We start from the raw sequence: 6,000 nt of genomic DNA, 5'->3' as shown, positions 1-6,000 counted from the left end.
AGTTCTTGCCCCCTTTCCCTCCTTTATCAGTCCCTTTCCTGCCTGGGTGCTTAGCTGAGGCCTCAGTCTCCAGAAGCCCACCCTTTCCCAGCTGGGCCTCTCCCTCTCTTCTCCGCAGCCCTACTCCCTTACCTCTCTTTGCCCTCCTTTCATCTTCTTAGTCTGACCCTTTACTTCTGGACCTCTGCTCACCTGTCTTTACCTGAGACGGCCTGCCCCCCCCCCCCCGGGGTCTCCTTTACACTCTCCTTTTCACCCCATCCCTTCTGTGGCCAAGCCCCAGCATTCCTCAAAGGTCGGCCTGGCCAGCTTTCGCCTTATTTTGTCCCCACCTGGGCAACTGGTGTGTGGTGTAGAGGGGGCCGAGAGCCCCGGCCCCGGCCCCTGCCTCGCCCCCGCCCTCCCGCGTCCCGGGCGCGGCGCTGCCTGGGCGGACGGCTGGGACTCGAGGCAGCAGCTGCGGTTCTGCTGTGTCATGCAAGAAGGCGGCGGCGGCCGGAGTGGAGGGGAGGAGGGGAGGAATCCGATCTCTCCGGGAGCACAGGGCTGGAGGCGAACACCGAGCTCCCCCAGAGCCGCCCGGGAGCAGGGAGGGCTCCGCGCCCTGGGCCCTCCCCGCGGACCCATGGTAAGTGGGGCGGCGCAGGGGGTCGCCTGGGAAAGGGAGCGCGCAGGGGATTAGGTGGGGAGGCAGGGAGAGCCAGGAGGCACCCGGCCCGACCGAAGGAGCCCAGTGCCCAGCTGAAAGGGACCCAGGCCTTTAGAAAGATGACCAGCAAAACGCAGCAGTAATTGCCGTGCGAATGCCGCCCGCAGTTGACCCAGGCTGTACAGAGGGCGGGGTTGTGCATCCCGAACCCAGGGCACAGCTCAAGGCAATGATTCAGGGTTTGAGAAATAGCATCCCATCAGCCCTGGCGCTGTAGGGTACAGCCGAATAGCCAAGGCAGACACGCACCATAGACTCTCAGCCTGCTGCGCTTTCTGGGTTGTCTTGTTTAAAACTAGGGAAGGGGATGGGAAGCCTGCCCAGCCTCACTTTAGCCGCGACAATAATGCTCTTGGCCAGTGGCCTCCGATTGACAGCCTCTGGTGCAATTAAACAATCAATAGGAAAAATAGCTCCTCTCCCCTCACCACCTCCCTCCCCCAAGCCCCTTAGACCAGGATACTTTGGTTTAAAGAGAGAAAAGTGTCTATAGTCCCTCCCATCAGCCCCCCTCCCTGTAAGCCTCCCCACCACGCACACTGCCCACCCACTCTTCACCCCGTCTTTCAGAGCTGTAGTTCTGAGACGTTGCCATACTGCTCAGTGTTGAGTGAGGAGACTGACTTCCCTCCAGCAATTTCCCGTCCCTTGCCCTTTAGCCCATGGGATTCGCAAACAGCTGAGAGTAGTGGCCATAGAGACAGGTTGGGCACAGAAGAACGTTACTTATTTCACCTGAATGCATTTTTGGGGACATCTTTTTTTTTTTTTTTTTTTAATTCCTTTCCATTTCACTCCTGGAAATTTCAAAGCACTTTTCTAAAACATCAGTTTTTAAGGTCAGCCATACATTGAGAAGTAAGGGGCTGAAGGGATTAGCCCAAAGGCTAATGCCTGTCTCCAAAGCACATGCCGTTGCTAGGAAACTCAAGCGCATCCTGCTTTCTAATCACCCCTGTGTTCTGTGGAAATCAACCTGCTCAGGGTGTTATTAAAATGAATGGCATTTGCTTAACGGCGTTCTTGCTTATGCTCTAGCATCCTGGATTATTATCCATCATCTCACACCCACGTATCTTGTTTTCCTAATTTGATTTCTGGATCTGCGTCACCGCCAGGAACACTCAGACAGGACCAGTCAGGTTCACTTCCTGCTTCTCAGAACTGGTTTATATTTGGTCTCGTAGCACTAGCTGGTAAAATATTATCAAACGGATCCTGTTGGAAAGAAATTTGTGCTTGCCGTGAAAACAAATTATCCCAATTAAATTTAATTTCCATGGAAAACATCACAATCTGACGAATAAAGTAGACTGCCAGTTGCCATTTGAGAAAACTCTTCATGAAATGGTCAAGCCTCGAAAATTCCATCGTCTTTATTTCTTTTACCCGGAATCTTCATTCCTCAACATGAGAACTAAAACAAACTCAAGTAGAGAGTAGGTTTATTTCTGAAATGAAGCACAGAAAATACACATTGATGCTGGGGAGATCATTTTGACTAAATAAGCCATACAATTGACTGGAATCCCAGTCCAGGGAAGAGAGATGAGCTTGGGTTAGCATTGCGACACTCAGGGAACAAGAGTGTGACTACAAGGCTGTACTACCCATGGGAAACCCCATCGCTTTGTGTGCTAATTGTCCCTTTTCCCAATTCTCCTATGTGCCTGGACAAGCATTCCGGCTTTGTTCCTACTTCCTTCCTGTTTATAACAAGGATATCACAAAGGCGATATCATAAAGATAAGCATTATGCAAATAGTTAGGTGAGTTCTAGTGTAAGTGATTTGTTTAGAAAGAAAAAAAAAAAAAAAACCCTTGGAAATCATGTATATGACATTGAGGAAAGACCAGCCCATTGAAAGCCAGGAAATTTGCTCTGACTTCTCGTATAGATTGGGTGACCTTGGGAAGCCATTTTGAGTCTTTCCATGTCAGTTTCCTCATGGAAACTTAAATGAAAGTGCTGGACTAAAGGATCTCTGAGATCCCTTGCATTTACAAAATTCTATGGTTAACACTGAACTCACTACATAAAAATTTCCAATCTTAGTTGGATTTTGCGATGTTAAATTTTAACACTGAAACTTTAATAACCTAGCTGTGGAGTTCTTGGGGGATATAATAATGGGAAATAATTTACTGTTGATATGCCATGTTTAATGTCAGTTGCCAGACAATCAAATAAAATCTACGTTGCTCCTGATGTGCTGTCTTGCTTGTGGAAGCAACAAGATAAGAGGCACAAAGGATATAAAAGTGTAGAGAAAGATCTTTCCGTCATTTTGTTGTTGTTGTTGTTGTTAGGCGCCATTGAGTCCGTTCTGACTCACAGCGACCCTGTGCACAACAGAACGAAACACTGCCCAGTCCTGAGCCATCCTCACAATCGTTGTTATGCCTGAGCTCATTGTTGCAGCCACTGTGTCAATCCACCTCTTCAAGGGTCTTTCTCATTTTAGATTCAGTTAACTCAAAGTACTTAGACAGACGAAATAGTGAAATGATGGAGGAAGGGCTGCAAAGTAAATAGAGGACTAAATTTTCAGGGAGCGAACGATCTATTTACCCATATTTTGATTACTGACAGGCAAAAGTATATCTAGGGAAGATTTTAGAGTTTTTCAGATCCAAGATGCCAAGAAATAGCATGGGAAAACATGAGATTTGTGCCAGAGAGAAAAGACCTGAGTTTGAAACCCAATTCTGCCACTTTATTTATTCATTCATTATTCATTACTGAGTACCTGCTATGTGTCAGGTACTTCAAAGATGAATAAGACCCAGTCCCTGCTCTGAAGGACCTTGTAGTATAATGGCAAGACAGATGAGTACACAGTTGATCATGCAATGGTGAGGAGCTTATGGTAGGGGTACCTACCCCTGGCTGAGGTAGTGTGGGTCCCTAACAAGAAGAGCTGAATGCTGAAGGATAAGAAAGGAGAAGGATAACCAGGCAAATGGGTAAGTTAGAGGGAAAAGCATCCCAGGCAAAGAGAGCACTGTGTGTAAAGGCCTGGAGGTAAAAAAAGTGTGGCTCATATGGCCAGAGAGTTGAGGATGAAGGACAGTGTCCAGCAGGTAGTGGTTCTCAGTAAAAACATTGCATGGCAGAAGTCCTGAAGGATACATCCAGAAAGATGAGCATGGTTTTGTGCGGGGAAAGATCTTGTATGTCTTCTTAAGAAGTTTGAACTTTATTCTAAGGTCAATGGGGAGCCATTATGAACTTTAAGGACCATACTGAAGTGACCAAATGTCCATTTTAGAAAGATCACTCTGGTTTGGAGAATTTAATAGTAACATTATAAGCAGGGAGACTAGTTAGGAGGTTGTTTTAGCATTTTAGGAAAGAAATGAATGTCTAAACTAAGACAATAAGAATGGAAATGAGGAGAAGAAAAGAATTCAAGAAATATTAAGGATGTAGAACCAACTGCGAAACCGTGGTGATGTAGTGGTTAAGTGCTATGGCTGCTAACCAAAGGGTCGGCAGTTGTAATCCACCAGGCGCTCCTTGGAAACTCTATGGGGGCAGTTCTACTCTGTCCTATAGGGTCTCTATGAGTCAGAATCAACTCAACAGCACTCAGTTTGGTTTTGGTTTAGAACCAACTGAATTTGATTATTAATTATATCTGCAGCATTAAGGAGTGGGAGAAGATTTATGACCTAGATAAATGGGAGAATGGTGGTACCATTCACCAAGATGGAGGCTTCAAGAAGTTGAGTAGGTTGGAATATCGAAGTGAAGCTGTCTACCACATAAGGTACCATGTGGCAGGGGTGGAGGCGGGGGAGGGTCTCAAACTCAGGAGAGAGCTCTGTGCTAGAGTTATCAGAGAAATTGATGGTCCATGGAAATATATGAAATTCCCAAGAGAGAAGGTATAGAGTAGGAAGAGAAGAGGACTTACTATGGAACCCTATGAAAATACTGACATTTCAGAGGTAGGGAAAGAAAGATTTTGCAACAAGGAAGTCAAAGTTGTGTTTGGCAAGAATTTATTGAGGTAATGGGGAGAGTAAACAGACTGCAGTGGCTTGAAGAGTGGATGGCACTAGAGAAAATGGATAGAGGCAATTCTTGTGGAAGAGAAGGACTGAGGGCAAGTAGGGAAGGAAAATAAAGGCATTGGGAAGAGAGTAGTTCGATTCATGGTCTGTGAGGCTAAGGCTGTATAGGATCTTAAACACATGAAAAAGAAATGTTCATCCTTTCTCATAACAAGAGATACGCAGACTACAACTACAGTGAGTTTTTTTTACATATCAGGTTGACAAAAGTCAAAAAGTTTAATAACATACTTGGCTTGCCAGACCGGGAAGCAAAACACTTTCTTACACTGTCAGAGGGGATGAGCGTTGGTACAACCTCTGTTGGTACAATCTGGCGATATTTATCAAAGTCTTAAATGTACAAAGCCTCTGACCTAGCAATTCCTTTTCTATGTATTTATCCAGTTTATATACTCACATATATATTGAAGGATGACTCTTCTAGGATCTTCACTGAAGCAAAGTTCTTAGAAGTCAATGACTGAGAGTAGCCTATGTGGCAATCAGAAGAGGGGCGGTTCAATAAATTACGGTTCAATCATACGATTGAATAGCGGGCAGCTGTTAAAAAGAGAGAGGCTATTCTAGGTGTACTTATGTGAAAAGATCTTCACGATATATTATTAGGTAAAAAAATTAAGATGAAGAACAGCACGTGTATGTTGCTAACACTGTGTTTCCTTTTAAAGACTATTGGCTTTTTTTTTTTCTCTTAAAAACAAGGTCTATGAGAAGATAAAATAGAGTAGGGCAAGAACAGATATGGAGAGACCAGTTGGAAGGGTAACAGATGAAAGATGATGGTTGCCTGGACTAGGGCGGTGGCAGAGCACATGATGAGAAATGGTCACAGTCAAGTCATTTTAAAGAACTTGATGATTGAATGGGAAGAATGAGTTAGGAGAGAGGTAATGTCAGAGTTGACTTGACATTTCTGCCAAGATCAGATGCATGAGCAGAGGCGTCAGTTACTGAGATGGAGACGTCCAGGGCAGAGCAGAATTGCAGGGGAAGGTCAGAAGTTGCGAATAAGTGGAGATGTTCACTCTGGACTTGTATATGAGGGTCTGAAGCTCAGGGAAGCTACCGGAACTGGGTTTATCAGTTCAGAAAAAGAAAAGGTTGCCTAGGGAGGGTAGATAGAATTGAAAAAAAGGCATCCCAGGTCTAAATTGTGATCAATTAGAGACTGGGTAGAAAAGAAAGAGTTAGCAGTAGAGATGGAGAAT

General features: G+C 45.3%; 1 protein-coding gene across 1 annotated transcript in view; it reads left to right on the top strand.

Moving 5' to 3' along the window:
* Positions 1-506: 506 nt before the first annotated feature.
* The window catches only part of MKLN1 (muskelin 1), a 363,210-nt gene continuing 357,716 nt past the window's right edge, over positions 507-6,000 (top strand). The window contains exon 1 of the mRNA XM_049893182.1: positions 507-628. The gene's annotated coding sequence lies outside the window, so the exon portion shown is untranslated. The remainder of the gene's footprint in view (positions 629-6,000) is intronic.

This window comes from Elephas maximus, chromosome 8, assembly GCF_024166365.1.
Source record: "Elephas maximus indicus isolate mEleMax1 chromosome 8, mEleMax1 primary haplotype, whole genome shotgun sequence".
NCBI classification, from domain to species: Eukaryota; Metazoa; Chordata; class Mammalia; order Proboscidea; family Elephantidae; genus Elephas; species Elephas maximus.
The sequence above is the reverse complement of the archived record's forward strand: the minus strand, read 5'-3'. Positions and strand labels throughout refer to the sequence as shown.